Source organism: Mus caroli, chromosome 17 (assembly GCF_900094665.2).
Source record: "Mus caroli chromosome 17, CAROLI_EIJ_v1.1, whole genome shotgun sequence".
Classification (NCBI taxonomy): Eukaryota; Metazoa; Chordata; class Mammalia; order Rodentia; family Muridae; genus Mus; species Mus caroli.
This window is the reverse complement of record NC_034586.1, coordinates 61,353,611-61,381,496: the sequence shown is the minus strand read 5'-3', so window position 1 is coordinate 61,381,496 and position 27,886 is coordinate 61,353,611. Positions and strand designations below refer to the sequence as shown.

The following is a 27,886-nucleotide window of genomic DNA, read 5'->3' as shown; positions in this document are numbered from 1 at the left end:
CAAAGAGGGCACAGAGGCATATTCAAGGCATGGCAAATAGGCCAGGGAAATCAAGGGAGGTCACCGGACTGGCGCCGGCACAGAGTGAACAGAGCCATGATTAAGGAGGAATTTGATCCCACATGGAAAATGCTTAATTTTCATGTCTACTAAGTAGTAAGAAAGCCACTGCCCAGCAACTTGATTCCTCCTAAGGACTGCGGTAAGGAGTGTGGTAGAGCCGTGGACCGTGACGTAGCATCTCCATGGTGACAACCAGGGATGGCCTGATTATTCTGGCCAGCAGATGCTTTTCTGCCTCTAGACTCTGTGTGTATCCCTCTTAGGATGGGCATTTCCTCAAATGGGGACAGACGTCATAGGGGAGAAACAAGTAGGAAACTCTCTGGCTTCCCTGCTAGCAGCTCCATTAATGGATGTGCCCTGCGCCACACTGTGCACAATGAAGGCTTTTTCTTTTCCAATTAAAATTGATCAGCATGACTAACACTAAAAGGCCCCTGCTTTAAATAGTCTCAGGATTAGTGTTTGCCCTGTGTGAGATGCCACAGTAGGACCATGGACACTCGTGTTCAAAATGTGGGACACCACAGCATGACCATGGTCGTTCTCGTTCAGATTGTGGGATGCTATGGCATGGCCGTAGGAGTCAGAGAAGCTCCAGGCTCCTAGTAAAAATTCCAGCCATAAGGCTGATAATGCAAAGTGCTCTGATAACATGGGGGCCCACTCCTGGGTCCTCGAAGGCCTCTGTTGCTACCTCTGACAGTGGCTCTCATAAGGAAAACCAATTAAACTCAGCCAATCATGGTCAGTCCAAAACAGATTCCTTTTGTACTTACTATAATTGTTCAGTGCCAGGGGAGGGGACGATGAAATCTATTTGCACGTGTTAAATGAAAACTCGACTTTATTTTCCATTTTCTCATATATGGAAGGCAATTCCTGTCCGGGTGAGACCACACCTCTCGTTCTTTCTCCTTGGGGTGATGTCATGAGTCAGGGCTGGAGTTACTATGTTGTCTTGGTCTTCATGTTTAACATACACATACACACACACACACACACACACACACACACACACACACACACACAAAGGGAATGACATAAAAAAAACAAATCTAAGAATTACAATGTGTTTACACACTGGGGATTAGGAAGGAAGCAGTAAACAATGAAGTGAGTGTATTAGCTTGATTCATAATTTATGTGCAAAGAATACATGTTTAGGGAAAGTCCAATTCCATTTAAAATCAAATATAAAGCAAATATTTTGTGACATATGTTCTACCTAGCATGGTGACTTTAGTCAATTATAGTGCCTATATGATCATGTTTCTTATGGATTCACTTGTTACTCGAAAAAGGATATATTATTGTGGTGTTGGAACAATACACTCCCCTGGTAATATCTCCCCCCTCCCCAGCAACTGTGTTTCATCATAGGGTTTCAGCAGTAATTTCACAGGCTAAATTTTTATGATTTAAAAAGGCGATTGTGGTGGCCATACTTTATCTATTGTATTAACTGTATCCAGAAAGGTAGCTACTGTAGGGTGGCTTTCGATCCGTAGTATTTAACAGAAGAGGAATTTTCAGAGAACAAACATAGGCAATGAAGGCACAAATGTTTCTCATCCTTGTTCCATGTACTGTCTACAGAAGCAATCATGAGATCCAAGAACACACACTGCAGCCACCAATGATGACTGGATCCAAATTGTCCTAGTCTGAATGTGGCTGCGGGGGTGGCCCATGAACACATAACACCAGGCGATTCCTACCCACTGTTCAGATTCCCAGATCCATATCAGCTGACTTTTCATCAATACCCTCAAAGTGACCTTTCTTACAACCCACGTGTGAAGCAACTTATACCCACACGTGAAGCAACTTATACAAGCCATTCCACATGTCAAACGTCATGCCATTCAATTTTCTCCTGTTTGAAAATTGACACTAAAGATGTTTTGTCTTTCCGAACACTTTCCTTTGGGAGCCAAAGGCCTGATGATGTATAATCTTTCCTGAAGGTTTTATGGCAAGACTTCACAAAGCAAACATTTCCCCCACCCCTTATGTTATATCACCCTGACAAACAAAAATGCTGAGCCATTTAATTACCAAGCCTGCCTGACACATCCGGAAAGTCAAACATTCTGGCAGCGCCTAGCTGAAGGGGAAAAATGCATAGAATTCCCAGAGTTATGTGTCAAGACAATGCCAATAAGAAAACTAGTAAACACACCATTAGACCCAAGAGGAGACACTGGTGTGAGGGACACTCCCCAAGGCTCTGTGTCAGCACCTTCCCCCCCTGCAGCTTTTCATCCTAGTTTGGTAGCACTTTGAGCTTTATGCTAAGGCATCAGGAAATGGGAAGCGCAGAACACAAGAATAGCAAGCAAGACATATGCCCCTGATAAGGGGTGATCTACATTTTATAGAAAGTTTCAAATCTAGAATTTAGACACATAATCCCCAAGGCAACTGATGGAAGGAGACTGCGTAAGCAACACAGGTTGCAGAGTACCCCTGAGTGACAGACAATGTCCAGGACTCAGATCCTGTCGGGTATCAGAGCTCCAGCATATCACCAGCACGTGCCTATTACCTTTATGTAATGTCCCCTCCTCCTCCTCCCTCAGAGAACAGTTAGTCCCTGTAACAAACTGCAATCCATTTTACAGTAAGAACTTAGCTAAAGTCTGAAAGTCACTCTTTAGGCGGTCTTTAAATTCTTTGGTTTGCATGCTTGAAACATGTTCTCATTTTTTTCCCCGTCAATCATATGTGAAGAGAGCAAAACACACAGACTGTCAGGGGGTCACTGTGTGAGCTATTGAGCTTTGGGGAAATGGTAAAGCCCCTCTCTTAAGTAAATCCCAGTCAAGTTTAGGGAGGTGGGAAAAAGAAAACAAGCTGGTAAAAGGGAAACCAAGGAAGAACTAGCTCAGTGGTAAAATGGATGGGCACAAGGACCTGGGCCACCATATATAAAAGCCAAGTGTGGCTGCTTCCCTAACCTCAGCACTGTCAAGGTGGAGACAGTAGGATCAGATTCTTGCTCTTGCTGGCTTCCAGCCTAGCTCTAGGCTCAGCAAAGGACCCCATGTTCAGGAAATAGGATAGCGAGTAATAAAGCAAAAATACCAATGATCTTCTTCTGGCCTCCACATGTATACACATGGGCATGAAAATCCACACATAAAGACATGCACATGCACACATGTGCATGCACACAGCACTCTCTCTCACACACATATACATACCTCACACACATCACACACACAATCAGACACTCATAAACACATCATATAGATGCACATATACACACATATCACATACATCACACATATACACATTCATAGCCCCACATGCACATATACACACATACCACATACATACCACATACACATCACACATATACCACACACACACATACAGTCTCATACACACACAACATGCACCATACATACACCACATATACCATACACACACCACACACCATACACCACCACATATACCATACACACATACCACACACAATCATACACACACCACACACACACACACACACACACACACACACACACACACACCACACATATATACACATAGATACTAGAGAACCTCAGTTGAGAACATACCTCCATAAGATAAGACTGTATGGCAAAACTGTAAGGCATTTTCTTAAGTAATGATTGATGTGGGAGGGCCCAGCCCATTGTGGTGGTGCTGTCCCTGGACTGGTGGTCCTGAGTTCTATAAGAAAGCAGGTTGAGCAACACATGTGGAACATGCCAGTAAGTAACACCCTTCCATGGCTTCTGCATCAGCTCCTGCCTCTAGGTTCCTGCCCTGCCTAGGTTCCTGCTCTGCCTGAGTTCCTGCCCTGGCTCCTTTCAATGATGAGCAGTGATGTGGACATGTGTAAGCTGAATAAACTCTCTGCTCCCCTGTATCTTTTGGTCATGGTCACAGAGATAGCAACCCTAACTAAGACATTGTGATAACACTAAATTGCTACAAAAGGACTAAGTTGCCATACTGTCAGGAAGTTGGCAAGTGTCTGGGGTACTGGATGTAGAGATCGACTAAAAACAGTATAAGACAACATTTTAGCCTGAGAGAAATCTTATATAGCTTGATTGGGGGTACATTTATATAATTGCCCAAATAAACTCTGTGACATTTATTTTATCCCAGGACTTGAAAGGAAAGCCCAGTTGCTGAAGACAGACCATGCTTTGGACTCAGTATTTAAAGTAGTTGACCTGGAAGGCTCCCCACTGAGAACCAAGTAGCTCTAGTTGTATCCACATAGTACTATGCAAGCCGCCAAGGAGAAAACAAACCAATAACAGTCCTACCCAGCTACAGATTCTAAGACCCACAAAGTCCCCAAGGGTGAAACTGACATTTATAACTTTCCTAGAACCAACAATCACCTGATTGGACTTAGCGCACTCAGTAGGTGGGAATTCATATCTAGTACTGTAAGCTCAGTCAATTAATGGCAGCTAATTAGGACATAGACACTAGGAGAATCTGTTACTCTCACTTTCCTATCGCCACATAATTTTCACTTACTAAATATTTATCCTTATGTCCACAGGGTGAGGCTCACTCTTGTGCACCACTTCCCCAATGAAGCTCATCTTTATAGCAGACAGAGACTATGACAGAAATTTATAACTGGTCAAAATTGGGTCCAGATGGAAGGGGGTGGGGAGGAATTTGGAGGAGTAGAAAAAGGGGACGTGATAATCAGGTGTATGAGAAAAGAATCTACTTCCAATAAAAGGAAATATATAACATATAATATAAATATAAAGAGAACACTGATCCTGGGGTTCCCAGCACAAATTGATAAATCTACAATATAACCTTTGAATGTAATACCCAGGGAATATTGCAGATGAAGGGTTGGAAAGATTTTAAGAGCGAGGGGACTAGCCATGTTTGCTGGGAGATGTGGATAATGAGGAAACTTCACCCAAGGGATCTCAAAAATATAGCCACCTAAACAGAATTCATACCGTGACAACAGTAGGTGACAGGCCAATATGAATGTGGGAAATCTCAAAACATCTGGCTCTAGAGGAAAGGCTACAAGCAATTAGTGGGTGCCAAGAGAGGGAGAACGAGTCACATTTAAAAAAAAATTATGTAGTCCAACTGCCTAGAGTTATCATAACCTAAGTAGTTAGTATTAATTAAATTATTTCGCCAATTTTACTTTAATTTTTCAAGATAAATATCCCAATGAAACATTTTGTCACTATTCCCTATAATGTTGATTGGGGTTTCACCTTAAGTGGACTTTCCCAATACCAATTATCCTCAGATAATGAAGTTTTATGTAGATATCGTTTCACAGTGTGCTATTTCCATCAGATATAGTTTAAGATAGAAGCAACTTCAAGCCTAACATACTGTAGAGTAAAATTAGGTGAGGTTTTTGTTTGTTTTGATGCCCTAGTCAATGGGAAGCCTGCATGATGTCGGCCGCTGGTAGGTTCAGTTAATCAAACTAAAACAAGGTTGTTGCTCTAGCTTTTGATATCACGCATGCAAGTCTTTGAGATGGCAAGAATAAGTAGGAAGCATATGAAAGATAAACTGTTCACAGGCAAGTCCACCAAAATTTTGGTTACTTCTCTGCCACCAGAAAGGAAGAATCAATTCATAGGGATCTCTTAAGGCTTTGCTTACTTCTGGTTTTGTAGTGGAGCTGTTTATGAAAGTTAATTTTGTTTTTCATAACTCTGGAATGCTCCTGAGATTCTTGCGTGTCCTCTCTTAAAGTTAAATGTGAGGCTCTTCATTCGGAAGCCTCGTTCCATTTGGGGATATTGTTCAGTTGGGAAAGCATTTGCATAGCATGCACAACCCCTGGGCATGGTGGGGCACATCTGTAACCCTACTAGAGGGAAGGTGAGAGCAAGGGGTTCAAAGTTCAAGGTCATTTTTGATGACGTAATAAGTTCAAGGCTAGCCTTGGATACATAAGATTCCATATGAGAGAGGAAGAGAAAGAGGAGAAAGGGAAAAGGAGGAGGAAGAAGAGTAGGGAGATGAAGTGGAGGAGAAGGAGGGAGAGGAGGAGGAGGAGAAGAAAAAGAAGAGAGGAGGAGGAAGAGGAGAAGGAGGAGGAAGAGCAGAAGGAGGAGGAAGAGCAGAAGGAGGAGGAAGAGGAGAAGTAGAAGAAAGAGGAGGAGGAGGAGGAAGAGGAGAAGGAGGAGGAAGAGGAAGAGGAGAAGTAGAAGAAAGAGGAAGAGGAGAAGTAGAAGAAAGAAGAGGAGGAGGAGGAGGAGGAGGAGGACTAGTCGAGGCTGCAACAGCCCTGATGCAGAATATTTCTTTCTACATCGGATCTTTCTTTTCTGCCTTAGTGAAATGTGAATTTCAGAGAGAAGGCACTCTGTATGTGATGAGTAAGAGAGACTCAATCAGGTGTGGCAGAACATATAAAATAAAACACTTTTTCCTTTCAGTCATTATGGTTTTGCTATAGCCGCACCAGTCAGCCCCTGGAACTGAAGGCTGTTTCATTCAGCTGAGGAACTTCTGGATTTGCAATTTGAGACGAATGAATGAACAAGGAAAACCAAGGGCAATAAACCTGATAGTAAGGACGGTTAATACTATAAGGAGCAAGGTAGCAGTCCTTGTGTGTAAGAGACCCCAGCAATTTAATGTAACATAAAGACAGAGAGTGGCTCAGACAATGCTAGAGAATAAAAATGTTCATGTGATCCCAGTCCACCTGAACTGTTTGATCTATTGATCTTCTTCACCCCTGCTTTAGAATTCACTCACATGACTTCTCAAGAAATACCCCTTTGTAGCAATAATCTCATGTAATGTTCATGACTCAACCGTAAGGAATGTGAACAACCTATTTAAGTTCTGAAACCATTTAGGAAGGTCAGAATTCCATAGCAGCCCCCTTCCCATCAACCAATCAATACACTCTATTTATGTAGTACACCAACAAACTGTTATTATATAATAAATTGATATCAACGGCAGAACTGGCATCTATACACTAATAGTAAGAATATATAGGATTATAGGGCATATAGAAATAGAACATAGATTAGTATCTTTTTTATTTAAAAAAATTGTTTACTTACATTCCAGCTGTTGCCCCCTCCCCCACAGTACCCCTTCACAGTTCTATGTCCCATTTCTCCTCCCCATTGTCTTCAAGAGGGTGCTCCCCCCAACCAGGTCCCCCTCCTTCCCTGGGGCTTCAAGTTTTTCAAGGATTAGGTGCATCTTCTTGAGGCCAGACCAGGTAGTCCTTTGCTATATATATATGCCAGGGGCTTCTGACCAGCGGTGTATGCTCCTGGTTGGTGGTTCAGTCTCTGGGAGCTCCCTGGGGTCTGGGTTAGTTGAGACTGCTGGTCTTCCTACGGGGTGACCCTCCCCTTCAGCTTCTTCAGTCCTTCCCCCAATTTAACCATAGGAGTCCCTAGTTTCAGTCCAATGGTTGGGTGTAAGTATCTGTGTCTGTCTCAGTCAACTGCTGGCAGGGCCTCTCAGAGGACAGCCTTGCTAGGCTCCTGTCTGTAAGCACATCGCAGTGTCAGTAATAGTGTCAGGGCTTGGTGCCAGCTCTCTTCCCCCTCCCCCCATAAGAGATGGATCCCAAGTTGGTCCTGTCATTAGATGGCCTTTTCTTCAGTCTCCTCCATTTTTGTCCCTTCAGTTTTTTTAGACAGGAACAATTCTGGGTCAGGAATTTTGACTGTGGGTTAGTAAACCTGTCCCTCCACTTGAAGCTCTGTCTATCTACTGGAGGTGGCCTCTTCGAGTTCCCTCTCCCCATTGTTGGGCATTTTGGCTAAGGTCACCTCCATTGAGTCCGGAAAGTCTCTTATCTCCTGGGTCTCTGGGACATTCTAGAGAGTACCGGACCCCCACCCCCTGAGGCTGCACATTTCCATTCACTCTTCTGGCCCTCAGGGCTTCTCTCCCATACCTGATCCTGTTCTCAGATTAGTATCTTTAAAGGGATAATTTAGACTTCTACTTGACATCTACTTTAATAATCAGATCATCAACTTCGCTAAAGATACCAGAAGCTAAGCCAATTATTAAGTAGCCCTGGGCTTAAGGGAAGGTGTATAATGTACCGATATGATATGGGGTGCTTCTGAAAGCTGAGAGGAAGATTGCTTAATTTGAGGGTAAGTAAATTTTTTTTTTAACCTTTCACTTTCCATGTTACAGTATGACTCACTGACAGAATCTTTTCATTGTAACAGAGAAGTCAGCGTGGGGATGGGGTGTGGTTTACCAGTGTGCAAGTTTCCATGCCAAGCATTCCTCTGGGACTCAAGTCCAACCTTCCACTCAACACTGGTCAGCATACAGGGTCCTTCTTAGGTGGCACTATACATCGTGATTTTTTTTAAAATCTTATAGCATTTTTTTTTCTTCTTGAGTTGCCTTATGCAGATATAAAACTTCAAAAACCCACTGTCTTCCTTGTATAATAGTAACCAGTTTTATCCGACACTGACTATAGTTTTTACATTCTTTATGTCCTCTTGAAACAATTCCAAAATATCTAACATTATGTTGTCCCAGAATCCCTTCTCTATTCTTCTGGTGAAACTCTTTCTGTGTGACCCTAATAGAACTCTCAACGACAACATTTTTCCTTTCTTGACCAAAAATGTTATAGGGTAATGATTTTTTTTATAGTATTAGAATTACTCGCTAACACTTTATATGCCACATTAGTAAACAAAACAAAATGATCTGTCATTCATCCTTCATTTCTGCTGGACCCTAAACTGTAACAACCCCAGGCCTATCATGGCCTAATTATACATATTCCCTCCCAAATGGGTGTGAAGGGGGACACCGTGCTCCTGGAGTCTCCATTCAGCACTGTTTGTAGCATGTTACAACTACTGGAGAAAGAGATTTAGCAGCTTCTACAAAGGACAAACACAGACCAACAGTATGCTCCAGACAGTCTGGACATTTATTTTGAAGCATGAAAGTAGGTCAATAAAGATTGACAGGTGAAATTCATAGGAAATTTTATTTGTAAGGGTCCTAAACTTTCCAGTATTTTAAACTCAAGTGTAAATACTCAAGTAATTATAAAATGGCAGATAGACAGCTCTGGTATAATTATCCAATGGCATACTCCAGCAAAGTAAAAAAGAAAATGTATTAATGCATGGAGAAAGGGTTGGAAAGATAGCTCAATGTGTCAGTAAAGTAATTCCTTCACAAGTGTGAGGACCTGAGTCTGGGTTGCAGAGCAGTCAGGGAGAAGACAGGCACACACACTGGGGCTCATGGCAGGCCATGCTAGTGGAAACAGGACCATGTTCAATGACAGACAATGTCTTAAAAATTATGTCGAAGAGCAGAGGAAGATACTAGATATCAATCTCTGACCTCCATATACAATTCATATACACACACACAAACACTGGTGAACTTTCCTATACATATATACCATATAAACAAACATGCAAGCACAAATGCATGGTGAAAAACTAGGGGGATTTGAAATAATTATGTTGAGCAAAAGAAAGATATAACACAGCATACATCGTATAATCACACTTCCACGTGGTTATAGAAAAATCAAGTAAATCTATAATTGATTAGGGAGAGCCAGGTTGTCAATAAGGAAGGAAAATAAATTAGTGCAAAGGAACTTTAACATGGAGAAAAAGTTTGAACATCCTCATAAATATGGTTGTGGTTATTTACATATCAATACATACACATGAGCACACATAAAAATGTATATTTAAATATATGAATATATACATAGAGAATAAGAAAGGTTTTTTTTTCACTCTAACATTAATTAATTTTCATAGCACACAAAGTTTGGCTGCTCATTTCTAAATTCTGTAGTGTATAAAATACCATTCCCTGGCCAGCTAATCAGTATGTATATGACTCAGCATGTATAAGATACATATGTACATATATAAAAGACTGTATTTTAACTACATGGAGCTTATGTCCCTGGTATGTATACTAAACTGTTGGGGTAAGATAACATAAATAAAGATGTTTAATGTTGTCATACAGCTGAAGAGTTTCCCAACAGCCTTTCACCAATGCATTCCTAAGACGTGCGTGTCAGAAAGGAGGTCTGAGACACAGCGTGCTCTTTATGTCTGTGGAAGCACAAGGTGGTAGCTTAGTTCTCACATCCCACCAGCTGAGGTACCGTGTGTTGCCCCTGGGAATCGGAATCTTCGTAGATTTGACACAATGAACTAGGGATATCTTATAATTAAATTCGGCATGGTAGAGACCCATAGCAGTAGCATCTGGAGAACGGCAGCAGCTATGTCTGAAAAGACACGGATGCTAGAAGAGCCAACCCACCAACAACGGTCGGAAGCATCCCAGACACCAGGGCTCTGGACCTGGCTCTCCCACTGTGCCTTTCCTAAGGGGCTTTTCATAGTCCACCACACCTCAGCAGATCATAATTTGTACCTGTTATCATGCCATCATTTCTCCTTTGAGTGATTTTCCTTTCAAAAACTTCCAGGGAAACCGGAAGTTAACTGAATGTTAGGTTTGAGTCTGTGTGATGTACATATTGACAAGCTAACCAGTTCTCTTAGTCACCGTTCTATTATCATGACGAGAAACCATGACCAAAATAACTCTTGTAAAGGAAAGCATTGAATTGGGGGCTAGCTTGAAGTTTCAGAGGCTTAGTCCTGATAGGGAGCATGGTGGCCCGTGTGGTGCTGAAGCTATAACTGAGAACTGTATCCTGATCTACAGGAAGAGGGAGGAGGGAGGAGGGGCTAGGGGGAGGGGGGAGAGGAGGAGAGACTGGAGAAGAGAGGGGAGAGGAGGAGAGAAGGAGAGACTGGAGAAGAGAGGGGAGAGGGATAGGGGAGAGAGAGCACAAGCCAGCCTGGGGGTAGTGGTGGGGTGGAGCAACACAGAAACGTTTTGATTGGCATGGGCTTTTGAACCCTCCAAAGCCCACCCCCATTGAAGTACTTCCTCTGACAAGGCCAAGGTATCCAATCCTTCCCGATAGTGCCACTGCCAGGTGACTGAGCATTTAAATACATGAGCCTATGGGGGCCACTCTTAATCAATCCACCATCCTGGTCAAGCCTGTTTTGTATTTTGCACACTTTAAAAAACGAATAACAAACTTTTTCCTCACAATGGAAACCAAAAGACACTGGAAGCAGATGCTTGTAGACAGATATAAAAATGAACAGACATAAAAGGCCAATGGAAGCAGATGAATGAAAAGGCTAGCCATTCGTAGTTCCAGATAATATATCACAAAGCCCCGGCAGCTGAGATAAAGGTGCTACAGGATACACACTGGACTTAAAGTCTCCTCAGGGAAGCTGGAAGTTCCCTCAGTTTAGTTTCTCACTCTCTGAAGGGAGGCGAGAGGCCAGCCCACTTATGTGAGAACGACAATGTGGTAAGTTTGGAGATTCCTTAAAAATCTAAGTCCTCTCTGTTTTCTTTATTGTGTGAAGGTTTTAGTGAATATTTAATTACTCATTGTGAACTTCACGTAATTTTCTTTTCATGTGTAAGAAAATAACACCCACAGTGACAGCTCCAAGAGATGGAGCAATGACATTTATTTTGGCAGGATCTACTGATGCAGTTTCTCAGTGTGTGAGCTGCATGCCAGCAAGATTCTAAGAGAAATACTCATAAAAGCCACAGATGCACACTCTAGCTTCTGGAACACCAAGTGGACATTACGCACGGTGGCAGCGCTTGAAGAAATGGTGGGCTCAGCAGCTAAGGAGATTCTAGACCTTGGGGAAGTGGCATAATCTAAGGATTAGACATGTTTCATGCTGCTCTTTGCACCCGCACCTCCAAGACATCCTGCATTCCTGCCCATTTTCCCTCTTCTTTCAGGCCCCATATGCCTTCTTTTCTGCAAGTCTGAGACAACTTGGTCTCTGTTAGCGAGATATAGGACAGCTGGGGCTACCTAGTAAAACCCTGCCTCAAAACTAAAACTAAAACTAAAACTAAAACTAAAAAAAAAAAAAAAAAAAAAAAAAAAAAAAAAAAAAAAAAAAGCAAAACAGACAAACTCGTAAAATGATACTGCACTGCTTTCTCACTTATACCACGCAAATATTTTCATAAGACACTTGGAATAAAGTCACACTCTAAGCCTGTGGTTTCAAAATTGTCTGTCTCCCCATCTCTGCTGACTCCGCTGTGCGAGCCCCAGCCCAGCACACTACGGTGAGTAGGTCTGTTCTCTCATAGTATTAGGTTTGCTGTGTACTTGCTTTGGACTGTAATCATCTTCATGGCAACCTTGAGTAAGCGGACTCCTACTTTGAGTCAGGATTTAGTTTAGATATTAGTTTTCGCTGAAGGGTTCCTGACCACCCAGGGTGATATGCCACCATCATGTGACTGCTTATTGTCACTGCGCTGTGTATCATCTGCCACTTGCTTTTTATGTGTTCTCCTGGTTATTGCCTATAGTTCCCCCTGGAATTAAACTATCTGAAGATGAAATTGTTATCTATTATAGTATCTAGTACAACCCCAGTGTCTATAAACCTGTCTGGCCTGGGGTAAATAATCCATAATTGTATATTTTATGAATTCATATTGGGTAAAAAGAAGACAGGGGAATGAATTGCAGTTTCAAGCAATTGAAATTCCATTCATAGAAGTGGTCTGAGCCAACTGGCAACTTGATGTGGTTACACAGTGGTTATAAATGACGCATTTTAAAACACAGTAAAGAAGTCTCTATTCAACAGCATCATGGCTAAGTACAGGGACCAGAGCTGGGACACAGCTAAGTACTGCATGGATACATGAGAATTTATAGTCAAGGAACCCTGTGGGAAACAAATAAGCAGAAAATTCTTAAGGAGAAAGAGGGGGTCGAAAGAGGGGGGAAATAGCCTAATAGGATTCATGCTAAGGGCAGGTCTGAGTGACCAGCTCGTTATAAGGGATGAGGCAGACCATCAGGAGACCAATACAGTATGGTCCATTGATCTATTGAGAGTACTTGGGATTTTTCTAGCCAGTGTTTGAAAGAGACCCTACCACAGATGTCCATTTTCAAATGACTTTGCCTTGTTTTGATTAGTACAGAGGGAAGGAGTGCCGCTGAGTAAATTATACAAATATTTCCGGAAGGTTCCATGCTCAGAGCCCTCCTAGGTGGTGTACAAATTCAGATAAGAACAGGTGAGATGAAGATTGGACTCCAGTCTCTTGCAAGGCAAACCTGAACAGTTTTCTTCTGCCAAGCAGAGAAGATAAATACAGTAAACAGGAAGTAGGCATATTATCCTTCCAGGAACTGGTAATGGCCTTCAGAGGCGTAGGCACCTATGTATACGCTTTCCAGATGAATTGTTTAAAAACTCCTTAGGGCATATCTTTTTTTTCTTCATTTGTTCCTTTTATTTGCAATTCTTCCATTGCCTTTTGGAAATCATTACGAGGAAAGAACAAATCAAAGCGAGCAGACTCCGTTTGAGCTCGTGCGGAGTCAGCAAGATGATCATAAGTGAAGCTGGGAGGGAGAACGTCTGGGGAGAGCATAATGCTGGCTTGCTTTTCCTCACATCACCTGGAGCAGCCCACTCTCACCTGCCAAGGCCTGAGTGTGCAGCCCCTGATGGATTCTCAAAGGCTGCTGCGCAGCGCTTGCTGATTCCACACTGCCAAAGGAGAATGAAATATCTGCAGAGGCTCCAGAGACCTCTAGAGTGTTTCTGCTTACCAAGTGCTTTATCTCCAAAGGTAACAGTAGAGGAAAATCTTGGCCTAATTTACTGGAACCTTAACAAATATTTATTGAATAAATGCATAGGTCAGTTGTACCTTCCTAGGAATTACTATTAAATCAAGAAGGCAATGTAGTGTGTCTGCAGGGAGAGCTTGGATTTTCAAACACTTTCTTTGAAATTGTTCCTTCTGTAACAAACCCTACACAGCTAGCCCAGAGGACCAGCTTGAGAAAACACCCAAGTGCACATTCGTTTCCCTACCCCCTTATGATAGAGTGAAGGAAAGCGAACCTAGAAATGATTATATCTATATGACTTGAGTGAGGAGAAGAGAATGAGTGTCCTCCCGCATACAGACACACACACATATGCATACACACAGACACAAATACACAGACACATACACTCACACGTATATACACACAGACACATAAACATACACACAAACACACACATATACATACATTCAAACACAGACACATACATTACACAACAGACACATACACTCACACACACATATACACATACAGACAGATAAGCACACACACAAACATACACATACATACATACACACACATATAAACACACATACATACACAGTGCATACACACATATACAAGCACACACACACACACAAACGTACACATACATACACCTATGTAAACACAACAGACACAGGCACACACAACTGGGTGTATCCATTCTCCAAATTCATAGAAAATTTCCATGTTTGACAGAATGTCTTTTTTTTTTTTTGCCTTCTCTCTGCCAACATGTCTAACCCACAGCAGTGAAAACCACAAGGGCATCAAGAAGAAGACTAAGTTCATTATGAAACCTTTGTAATTTGGAAACCTATGCTTGGATCCAGAGTGCTGGCGACTCTCAGCATGCAAGTCTTCCCTTGTGCAGCGTACCTTATCCTGCACTACCCCAGTGTCTTCCTAAACATGAAAAGGTCTCTTCAGTCAGTTATCAAACATTTCCCAGACACTCACAACATTCCAGGCACTACACCAAGGGTTTGCCCTTGAAGAACTCAGAATCTGGTAGAGGAGAATGGCCTAAATCAGGTTAGCACCAGCCGATCGCTGTGGGTATCGTACTGCCTGAGATATACTGTGTGAGAGCAAGAGACTTCGGTGACAGAGAGTGAAAAGCTTTGCAGTCTAAGCCTATCTGTTTCTGCATATGGTACCAAAAAGGAATTATTTCATCATACAACCACTTGTGCACCAAAATCTCGAATATAGTTCATAGTAACAAGGGCCCTCAATAGCTATTACTCCATTGCTTTATGTTGATATCTGATCACTGTGTGAAAGAGCTGGTTCTCACACTTTTGTCAACGAGCAAGATTGTAGTCGGAATTTAATATGATATTATTGTAAAAATTAGCTTACCATTGAATCTCTTCAGGGGAAATTCAAGCCATGCGAACTTTGAGAACATATGAAGGGGCTGGACTCTGTATCATCATTGCAGAGGAGATCTGTGATGGATGGGAGTAGAAAAGGTGGCAGGTGCATCTGTGCATATATATATATGTACACAGATGTATATATATATACATGTGTATACACACATATACACATATATATATGCATATATATATATATACACATATGAATACAAATGGCATGAACTGTGAATAAAGCTTTAAAACTAGAAAAGAGACAAAGAAGATATTTTTAAAAAATAAACAACTCTATGGAAGGGAGCTGGGCATGTGTGCCTGTGGAGGCCGAAGGCTGGCTGGGAGAAGAGCATACAGGGTAAGGCAAAGCCTGGTGGATGAGGTCCACGGAGAAGAATCCACTAAAACACTTTTAGTTTGAAAATGCTATACGTATACCTAATAATCTATTTGCTAATTTAAACCGTGAAGTGACAATTCCGTAGCTTACTATTGCCAGCATAGAATGCATGGTGTCTGTGTAGGGGGCAGAGCAGTCTGTCAGCTCAAATACAGCCATTGCCCTAGCTGTTGAAATACTCTAAACAGTTTCAACCATCCCACTGCATCCTGCAAAATACATCTAAAGAGAAGAAAGGGCAGGAACAAAGAAAGAGAGAACAACTGTGTTCGAACGTGCCCTGGAGATTCCTCCCTTCTCCTACTAGAGCCGTCAGTTATGTCACTGTTAGTCTGTTACCAACATATTATTTGGCGTTGGAAACATTAGTACAAGACTCAGAGACAGCTGTTAAGTAAACTCCAGTATCATGTTGGCTGTACAAGACCCAACATGTAAGTCACATAAATGAGTTATGAGTTATATTCAGCAACCTGTTGGGAAAGCGAAAAGATTTTCCAGACCTTGAAATCTGTCATAGGCATTGTTTACGATTGCCTACAATTGCCCTTTATAAAATTCCATGATTTTGCAAAGTGCTATATAATCTCTCTTTAGTCATACAAAAAAAAAAAAGAAGAAGAAATGATTGCCCAAACCCCATAGAGATAGTATTGAGCAAGTAGTGCCTAGCTGTATTTAGGTAGTGGCTTCAGAATGTCATCAGGAGGGCCTTCTACCACCGTGAGCTCTGTGATTCAATTTTAATTTCTACAGTTGTCAAATTGGGGCTTGTCCTGGTTTAATGTTTCCAAATGAGAGTTCACAGTAGCACATAAATAACTGAAAAGAATTTGTTGAACCACAACATTTAAGGGTGGGGGCCAAGATTATCCATTTTTGTAAAGTACTTCAAGAGGTAGGATGCATAGCTAGTTTGAAAAAATGACAAAATTTCTTTTCAGCATTACCAAAGAGTACTTTGATCAAGTGGTTGTATACACACGCACGAATGTGCGTAAACACAGAAAAAATATTCTATGAAGAAATAGGAAAATTCAGTTTTCAAAATCCAAAGTTTGTAAAAAAAAAACACCACAGCACTTCCACAGCCTCTGTGAGCCTCCTACTAAGCACAACTATTTTTCACTTAATCAAAAATGAGTAAATTCCTAAAAAAAAATGGGTATGGCGATTGCTAGTTCAAAATTTTCTACTTTCAATGATGTAATAATAACCAAAATATTACCCTTTCTGGTCTCAGCCAAAGCAAAAAAGCAAAAAAACAGCAACTGAAAGCAAGGCTATTAAGCTTGGGCTTAAAATGAGGATGAGGTGTTATGAAGCTGAAGATGTTCCCAGCCAATGGAGCAGGTTGCCTTGATCAGCAAGCAGTTCAAAAGGAAAATGAATTCTTTGAAAACAATTTGGAAAGGACCCTGAAAACCAAATCCAAACAATACCCTGGGCTGACATTTCAAAACGGAATTTGCTCTTTATTCTAATCCCCTTGGGTAGTGCTATCAAAGTGAAGACATGACATATGGAATCAAAAATATTCAGGGAGACGAAGGAGCAGTCAGATGCACACAATTGGAAGCGGGCCTGAGATTACAATCTGGCTCACCTCAGACATCCAGTTTCAGCTCCCTGAGCACTCCCAAGAGCTGTCATTCATGAAGTGGAGGACTAAGAGCTGTCATCCATGAAGAGCCCGTGGAGGATCAGCATGGGGTGACTTTCCACATCCTTAAAGGAGCTCTCAGGAGCCCACTGCCTAGAGTGGTTGTTTTACTGAGTCTGAGACTTTATAAGGGATAAGCTCAACCTGGGACCCCGATTTTGTCACTCTCTGCTGTCTGCTTCTGAACTGGTTTCGCTTCCAACTGTTTTTCTAACATTATTTATGTCCCACTGGTGTCCAAGCACAATGGGAAATGTTAGTGGGCTCTGCATCTTCTTACCTTTTAACAGAGGATTTCCTACAAAACTACTACAGAATGGTTCTATAAATAAAAATGGACTGTTATTGAAGAAACGCTTCCTCTTGCTTACCTGACCTTTCTGCTTCTATTGTGTCGCTTGTTTTCTCTGACAGCCACTGCAGAGCTCGAGGTATTGGGTTGTCTGCTCCAGAGCCGTCATCCTCCAGTGGTAGAAAAGAGGAGGAGGATTATTTATTGAAACTTTTTTTTCTCTGTAGACTTCAGCAGCGTGCTCCAGATGTGTTATACTTGTAGAGTTGGACAGTCCCAATAATCTGTAATATATTATTTCTGTTTGAAGTAATCTTTATACCCAAACCACAAGGAAACAGGAATGAATGACTTTCCATCTAGAGAAACCCATTATGTATTGATGGGTGGAACAGGCCTCAAGGATGATGGCCAAAGGCAACAAGTCTACAAGCCTTTATGTCAACAGCATCCTTTCTGAGACAGGAAACACACCACATATAATGGGTCATTAATTCCACTGTATATGAATCAAAAGCACATGGGAGACGTGCACTGATTTGACATGGTACCAGTCAATCAAGAGTGAAGCAGAATCAGCCATGAAAACCTGGCCCTCACTGACAGGGCTCCTGAGACAACTGTGTATTCTTTGCTTCCTATAGATGGATGCTGGCTCTGGTAGAGGCTCCCTTACCCCCCCCCCCCACCTCCCATTTCACTTCTTCTGCTCTCCCTCTACCACACCCCATCCTCCATCTCTTCCTCCCGGTTGTATAGCACCCTAGATGGTTAAAATTAGCAGCATAAGTTTTTGCAGAGAGGGAGTGGGGTATCCCAAAGGGTTGTCTGCTCAGCTGTAGCAATGCAGCTGGCTCAGGGAGTATTTGAAGTCCTTTCCAGTGTGCTGTCCAGAGACCTGGAGGGAAAGAAAGAACCCCCACTGGATCTGGACTTTGGCTTCTGGGAGAACCTGAGCCACTCTACAAGGTGCAGCCTGGGCATCCTCTGTGACCTTCAGAGCCACAACAGCCAGAGTGAGGGGGTGTTGGTGAACTAACAGTTCTGGGGCAAGACTGTGGGGCACACAGACTGAAGAAGCCAACATTCACAAGTCTCTGATGCCAGTTCCTTTTGTTTCCGTGGAGCTACTTAATAAGATTCTTCATGCATAAAATTAATTTTTTGCCCTCTTCTATCGGCCTTCACCACTAACGGATTTACTCACACTTTTGTCAGATTTTATTTATACATGCAGTAAAGAGGACCCAAATCCTAATGAAGGCTGTTCAGGCCTATGATGGGAAATACAAAGGGATGCAGAGAGCAGGCAGGCATCCAGGCTCCCCTTGGATGCCAGGATGCATTATGCGGAATCTCTCTCCTGTAGAAATGTCGAGGCCTCCTTCATCCGGAGTGCTATCTCATGCCAGATCCTAACTTGCTGCTGAGGGAGAGGGGCAGGAACAGAGCTATTAATAAACAGTGTGAATAATTAGGCTTCATGGGAATTTACTGTTTTCCTTACATAATAGATTTATTCTCAAATCTTTTTCAACTCTGTCTTGCTAGAATGCTCCACGGCCAGTGGATTGCTGCATCGAGTGTCTGCTGGGAACATCTCTGAAGCTGCAATGGAAGCAGATATGGGCAACATGCTTGATCGTAATGACTATTCCTGATCACTGAGCATCATTTAAGGCCAGCCCTTGTGCCACACACTGTGCCTACATGATGTCATCTAACCACACAACAGCTGCTGCCAGTCTTGCTTTAAAAAACAAGGAAACTATGGCTTCGGGGAGGGGGGTGTTATAGCTACCCAAGGCTACATACCAGTCCTTGTGGAATTGTGCCTCCCTAGTCTGTAACAAGAAACCCCAGGCCTTTGGCCATTCTAAGCCAAGTTCTCTTCTAAAGACTAGAAGAGACAATGGTGCTGTTAAGAACAAAGACTAGCCTAGAAATAGGACATGGATCTGTTTCCTTCTCTTTTGTTTACTAAATACTATGTAACCTTGAGAAAAATACCTCCATGTCTCTGTCACCTCCCCATTTTCAAGAATTTGCCTATGGCTTGAAGGAACCTGACAGGCTTCTAGAATTTTTATTTCAGAGCATTATCTTCCCCTAGTTAGCAGCAGAGTGTGGAACACACATATGCTAGCTCCTAGACGCTAACAACTGAACCCATTTTTTCCATAGCTAAAACATTTGGAACTTGGCCACTGTGCAAAGAATACGGGGATGGTCTAGGATTTCCAAAGCTCGGAGTGACTGCCAAAGATTCGATAAGATATCACACTTTTTTCTTGCTCACCCGCCTCTTGCCAACACTGGAGATTCAGATTCACAATGACAACCAAAATAGAAGTCCCACAAGGTAGTTAGGTTCTGGCAACTGGAGATGAAAAGCTTAGTAGAACTCTGTGGCCTTGCCCTGTGTCAGGCACCTTTCTGTGAAGTCCCCAGACTTCCTGGTGCTTCGTGTGCTAGAACAGCTTGCCACTATTAGTAACTTATATTCTCTACATGCAAACCATGCCACTGGCCATGGGATCACAGAGAAGAACACCAAAGACACAAAAGACCTTTGTGTGGATCATGGGTTCTAGTCTTCAATGCTGCAACAAATGGATCATGGCCATAATCCTTTCAAGAAAGGCCTAACTCAGAATTTACAGAGCTCTGAGTGCCACGCTAGCCAGTGGTGCTGAAGAAAACCATCAATGTGCTTACAGCATGAACGAGCAGAAATTGTACAATATGTTGAGGGATCTATCTGTCTATCTATCTATCTATCTATCTATCTATCTATCTATCTATCTATCTATCTATCTATCTAGTATTCTATTTGTAGGGCACCCATACAGCTAAATAGGAATGGGCCCCAGAGAAGGGTATTCAATGTATAAGGAAGGAAGGGAGAAAGGAAGGAAAAGAAATTGAAGAAGAGTGTTTGAGCTGGATATTAAGGGATGAGTGGAGACATGGGACAGAGCCTTAACAAAAAATAAACAATTCTTCACTTACTGTGCTACATTTCATGAGAGAATGGCTGCTTAGCCAGAATCATGATATTTCTCAAAGGAATTTTGGTCACCTCGATGTGCAATGCTTTGATCACCAATGCATCTACTCCCTCTCCCTTTTCTAAATGCAGCCCACTCTCGTTTGCTTCTTAAGAACCTTACTGTGAAATCCACCCCAAACTCTCTGTCATAGACACTGTAATGGAAGATTACGGAGAACAAAGCATGTACCTCTCAGAACAATCAACAAGAAGAAATGAAGAGAGAATCTGGGGCCCACGGGACCCTTGGCCAGACAGACACACATGATTCAAGCACTGGACAACAGGGTGAGGAAAGCCAAGGACTGACTCTACAAGGAAAGATTTGTGGGAACAAAACAGAAGATGAGCAAGGCTGGGCAACATTATTATAGCTACTAAGTTAAATGTCTCAATTGATGGCATAGAGAGATCAGAAACATCTTTAAACTACAAAGTGGGGAGAAATAATTTAAATTCTTATCAGGATTGGCAATGAATTATTGACCCTCTTCTCTATGCTATAAGAGAGTACCACAAACAACAATATGAACTAACCAGTAACCCCAGAGCTCGTGTCTCTGGCTGCATATGTATCAGAAGATGGCCTGTTCGGCCATCATTGGGAAGAGAAGCCCCTTGGTCTTGCAAACTTTATATGCCCCAGTACAGGGGAACATCAGGGCCAAGAAGTGGGAGTGAGTGGGTAGGGGAGCAGAGCAGGGGGGAGGGTATAGGGGACTTTTGGGAGAGCATTTGAAATGTAAATGAAGAAAATATCTAATAAAAAATTGAAAAAAAGAATATATATACATATACATACATATATAGGCATATACACACATATATGTATGTATATATATATATGTATGTATATGTATGTATGTGTATATACATATATATATATATATATATGTATGAGAGTACCACAGATGGAGAAACTTACAGAGAAAAAGATATCATTCCTGTCGTTGCAGAGACTATGAAGTGCAACATGAAGGCAGAGACCCTCTGTGTTGTATGGAGATGAGTAAAAAGTACAGAGATCAGAGCAAGAGGAAGCCAAACTCACTGTATTGTGAGCTCCATTCCTGTGGCTACAGTGTTTCTTTATTCTTGCCGGTATAAACACAAGTGCCTCCACCTTCCACTAACAACGCCTCATTTTCAACCTAAAAGTTCTGGAAACCACATTTAATGTGTTAGAATCACAAGAAAAGTGTTAATGTATGAGAGTGCTGCGGGCTAGGTTAACCTGAACATTCCCCGGGAAGGTTGCAACCTGCTAAGCTGAACAGCACACCTCACTAGCGAGATTCCATTTGTTGTTTCCAGAACCTATGCTTACTTACCTGTATGTATCCTTTTGTTCAATAAACGTCTACCATCTGATGAGGTAGAGCCGGTTTCAAAAATAAACTAGGAAAGTCCCTTTCTTGAGAGCTACAATGGAATAAGGTAATATATATTGATGTCAATAACCAAACATGAAGCTTATAGAATCACTATGTAAAGGGGTCGTTCTCTGAGAGCTTAATGAATACTGTTTCATCCTTATAAAAAAAAACCCACGAGGTATGTAATATTGGCATCATCTTGGATATACGGGACTAAAGTATAGCAAGGTAAATTTGTTCATGACTCTCAGAAAAAGTAAGAAGGAAACCTGGTGTGTCTTGCTCTAGGGCCATGTCTCTGCTTGCATGCAGAGAAATGAGTTCTGGGGGACATTAGAAAGAAATAATACTTCCTAAATTAATGTTATGCTGTTTTTCAAGGAAGGAATTGAGAGCTCTGGGCAGTGGATCCCTTTCACGATCCACACAAAGGGAAGAAAGTCTGTATGTGGGAGGCAAGATGCCATGGCTCTGTGCTTGATGCTGGGAACAGATGTAACGCCATGGCTCCGAGTCAGAAATTTCCTCTCCAAGGAGTGAGTCTGAGGCATTTAACCAGTCGGCTCATGATGTGCTTAAGAAGAGGCGAGTGTATTCTGAAATAAGCCTTCTTCCCAGATGTTGCTGAAGATTTGGAAATGGCAGCGTTGTTCCAAAGAACAAACCAGCTACATAACAATGTTTTCTTGAGCATTCAATCCAAACAGGGTATTATCTTATCTATTTCTTTGAAGAGCCAACAAGCGTTAAAAAAAAATTGAAGGGTTTTTAAAAAGGTTTTGTCCATGCTGCCTAGTTTTATAATCCAAAGGCTTAGTTCACAGACTTTAAAAAAAAAAATCCAGATTAATTCACACTTGAGCATTTGGGTGAAATAGTTATTTTCTACAGGCAGGCCAATTTTCTTCTTTCTTCAGTATGTTCCTGGCTTTGCCATTCCAGTTTATTTTCCCGTGCAGAGAACACTGCACTGTAGCGTGTTTTCCTTTGATTTTTGTTTTGAAGTCCTAAGAGAGCATCATTCTACCACCCTTATTTTCAATAAAATGCAAATAGTGTATATATTTAGAATGGGTTGGTAAATAATTTATAGCCTATATAATAAATTATTTATTTACTCCAGGCATACATATTTAGAATATGAACATGCATATTTTATAGTCTGTGCCACTGCTAACGAAACAAATTAAATCAGCCTGCTGCAGCTCTGGGCTACCCTGAATTACACACACACACACACACACACACACACACACACACACACTGCAGTGTTCTGCAAACAATCATGCCCCGACATACTTGTCAAAGTTATTGCATTGCAGAATTTTCCAGAACATTCAGGCTTAGGGGTTTCTTTCAATCCCTCTTCCTCGTTTATTACCTTCCAGTGTTACTTTCTCTCCAACCTTTATGTAGCTTAATATGTACCTGACTCATTATTCCTAAATCAATACATTTTTATTGAGTGCTGACACTGCATAATTGATACTCTAGGTTTACTCTGAATACTAGAAGAATATTAACTCTGGGCTCTTCTATAAAAGTGACGATCTGGATAAGTTATATGAGCACTTTAAATTTAATAAACTGATGTACATATAAATAGAAAACTAACACAACCAGAACAATGTAATTATTATAGATATTATTTAAAAGATATAACATTTAAGTGGTTAGAGAGATACCATTTGGCAGAATTCTGAATTTGAACATATATGGAGAAGATTTTGAGACTTGTAACTAAAATGGACTTTCCTGCACATCACTTATATCACTTCTATTTTAGAAACTTCTATACCATATATACATCTATTTAATTGAGACAGAGTCTCTCTTAACTTACCTGAATCTCACTATATAGACCAGGCTAGCCTCAAAGTCACAGAGATCTGCCTGTATCTGCCTCCTGGCTGCTGGGATTAAGGCCTAAAAAACCATGCCCAGGATTATTAAAGATTTTAAATATGTACACTGTGAAATACAAAGCACATGTAAAGAAATGCAGTCATAGAGAACCATCAAAGACAAGGGCATTTGAATACAAGATCATGTACTGCACATAGCAAGACAGTTTTAATTCTAAAAACTCTCCCTTTGGAACCTCGATGAAGAACTACTTTTAAATCCATTGACCTGCTTTTTTTTCAAGGCAGTGCCTCAGTGGTCAGCCATGTCATGCTGAAGCGGGGTATCTCCTTCCCAGTCCCTGGCTGTCAAAAACTCACTGAAGTGGACGATGAATACAGTCTTTGCATTTTCTGTGAGAAGCGATTGGCCACAAAAGTAGCTGCTGGTGGTCTGGGTGAAGAAGGGTGATGTGGTCCAAATCATTGGTGGGAACAACAAGCAAGGTTTTCCCATGAAGCAAGGTATCTTGACTCATGGCAGAGTAAGGGGCATTCCTGTTATAGACTGAGAAAGGGGCATTCCTGTTATAGTCTGAGGGGAACAGGAGAAAGGAAACATGAGTTTGTTTGTAGACGTGTTGTGGATGCCAATCTGAGTGTTCTCAGCTAGGCTATTCTTTAAAAAAAGAGGGAAGACTATTCATGAGCTGACAAATACTACTGTGCCTCATGGTTGGGGCCAAAAGAGCTAGCATAGTTTGAGAGCTTTTCATTTTCTCTAAAGTTAATGACTGCCAATACAGTGTCAGAGAGCCCAGGACCGAAGTACCCAAGATTCAGTGTTCTGTTTTTCCACATACCTTGTTATGTGAATGGTGACACATTTTGCTAAAGAAGCAACACACTGAGACAACACAAGGAGGAGGCTTCAAATGAAGGAAGCCAAAGGGAAAAAACAGGCTAGGAACAGATCACCAAGAAACAAGGGCTGTCCTCAATGAGAGCCACTTCTTCTAAGTCTAAATACAGGCAACAAAAGTGACAAATAAATGACCAGACCTTGAAAACAAATCGACACTATTTCCAGAGTATTTTCTATATCCCTTGACCTGAACTTGTGCTGGCTACTCACTGGAGTCCTCTCAGCAGGGTTCTACCGAGTATCTTGTAGACTGCCCTCTTAACAATTGAGAAATAGACTTCAAGTCATTCAGGCTCCAAAGTCCAGAAATGCACCCGTCTCTACTGCACTGTACCCAAATAACTACAGAATAAAATTCAAGAAAAATTGTAGCCTCCCCCAGCCTGAAGCGGGCTTGTGCAGACCTTGTCGCCACTGAGGTGGAGCCACCTGGGCTGTAGCCTTCCGACCTAGATGGCTCTATTGTCCTGTCACCTGCTGCTGCTCTTCTCCAAGACTCTGCTACCTGTGAGTGGCCCTTGAGATATTCCGGAGACTGCATCCGACAGATCACCTACAGGCTGGCGACAGGCACCAAGAATGGATTGGCGGAGGATGAGCCTCCCCTCTTTATAAGTTTATAGTAAACTTTGGGGCCTTGAACAGAAACACATCTTGGCCTCCATTATTTCATACAGCTCCGGCCTCCCACTCAGGAACCCAGTTAGTGTGGCCACAGGCGGCTACAAAAAATTACTAAAGAACAGCTCTGATGCCAAAACCAGGACCCTAAACTGAGCTGCAAGACTAAGGACGTCCACTATTTGGGGACTGCAGAAGAAAGGCACGTGACCACTAACCCTGCTTTGCAAAGAGAGAAAACACACCCTGCACTTGCGCAAACAGCTTGTCTCAGGGAAAAGCTAAGTCTGTCATTCCATCTCCAATGCAATCACCTTGCTCCTCCCTTATCCTTAGCTACCAAAGCTCCAGCTTGGAGTACGTAATCCAAGTTCTCCTGAATTCTGGTCATTGAATGACTAGGTCCTGTAACCTGATCACAGTGTAGCAAGAACCCCAGATGCCACTTCTCTGGCATTAAATAAAGTTGTTCTAGCTGCCAACGTCTTCTAAATTCTCATATTCTATGTCTTCTTATAGAGTTAATGCTCACTTACTCTTACAGTCGTTGCCCCTGCACATGGAGAGAGGACGCTGGGAAGTTTGTGACTAGTCCTTGGCAACAGGTCAATGTTTGGCAGTGTCTACGCTTGAATCTTTAGGTTGTCTGCTTTTGTCAACTGTCTTCAGCATTGCTTCTACAAGGACATCATGGTGGGTGTGAAACACAAATAGGCACTCAAATAACTCCTGAGGAGGTTGAGGGCCTAAGCAGTGAGCATGATTAGCAGAAAGGAGGAGATCAATGGAAAGGGAATGGACAGACATGGGTCCAAGATGATATGACAGTGTCAGAATGACAGGCAGTGGATATATATGTTGCTTAGGAGTTTAAAATTGTTAGAATGTATTAGTTGTACCCAATAATCATGTCATATATGCATTTAATGTTCTTTAGCCATGTTCTTTCCCGTTCTTGTCCCTTTACAGCACTCTGTATCTTCAGAATTCTTCCCAAATAGTACATATTTTATACTTTCATATCTTTTACAAAGATCTGGATTCTACAAATGAGAGAAGATATGATATTTGCTTGACATTGGCCTTTTCATTTGACATGGAGATCTCCAATTTTACAACCATACCTTTTTATTTGTGTTCGAATAAAACCTGTATGTCAACTATATTTCCTATCCATTAAACCAGTGACGGACACTTAGGCAGACTCCACAAATTGACTATTGTGACTAATATACTAAGCATGATGCACAGGGTCTCTATGGCATGTTGATTTAGAGTCCTGTGGTCATACACTGAACAGTGATGCAGCTGGACCATAAGGTCGTTCAATTTTTCGCATGTTGAAGAATCCCCATACTTATTTGCATAATGGCTGGATTAACTTAATTTGCTCCAACATTGCATGAGGCCTCGTTTATATCCCCCCAACATTTGTTTTTGTTATGACTGGAGTATGATGGGATATTAATGAATATTTTATATTTCCCTCGTAGCTAAAGATGCTGGACTATTTTTTTTTTAATGTATTGGACGTTTGTATTTCTTTCCTTGTTGAGCTGTTTGCCTTTCTCATGTTTAATATTTTCAGCTCTTTATATATTCTGGATCTTAGTCTACTTTCATGGGCATAGCTAGTAGATAATTTTTCATTCTATTTTTTATCTCTTTACTCTGATAGTCTTTGTTCTGCAGATGCCATTTGATTTCATGCAATGCCATTTGTCTGTTTTGGTGATTGTTTTTTGCACTTGTTTTATCCTCGTTCTCCTTTGGCAACTTCAAAAAAATGTCTGCCTTACATTAAGGGATCTAATAATACCAACTGACTTTTGTACAAGGTGAGGGCTATTTGCAGACATGGACACATGGACTTCTAGTTTTCACAACACCACTTGCTAAAGAGGATTTTCATACTGTGTATTTTTGATGCCTTTATGGCTTGTAGCTGTGTGGAGTTATTTCTGGGCACTTTATTCCATTCCATTAATCCCTGTATGTGTTTGAGGGTGAGTGCAATAGTGAGTTAATTTTTTTTCCTATGGATGTGTAAGGTAATTTAAAATCAGGAAATGAGGTCTGGTTGGGTGTTTTGTTTTGTTTTGTTTTGTTTTGTTTTTCTTATGATTGTTTTGGCTATTTCAGAGCAGAGCTTTGCTCCCAATAGAACTTAAGTTCTTTGTTTTTTCCGATTCTATGAAGACTCAGATTGGAACTTTGGTTAGTTTTATGTGGCGTTCAGGGATTGTGTTGCAGGTACTCTGGACATTTTAACAATACCAAGTTTTGCTGATCTATGATATTTGCAGCTTCTACCGTGTTCTTCAGTTTGTTTTTTGATGTTTTGCAGATTTTACTCTAATTTAATGTGCTGGTGTTTTATTCTCTTGATCAGGTTTAGTCCTTGGAATTTTATTCTTGGTTTTAGGCTTCATGAATAGGAGTGTTGTCCTGATTTCTTTCTCACTATGTACCTTACTGGTGCATAGGAAGGCTACTGGGTTTTATAGGGCAA

The 27,886-nt window shown here is 41.6% G+C and overlaps 1 pseudogene; it reads left to right on the top strand.

The window, feature by feature from the left end:
- Nucleotides 1-18,400: 18,400 nt before the first annotated feature.
- LOC110312292 lies at nt 18,401-24,710 on the top strand (annotated as a pseudogene).
- Nucleotides 24,711-27,886: the final 3,176 nt, after the last annotated feature.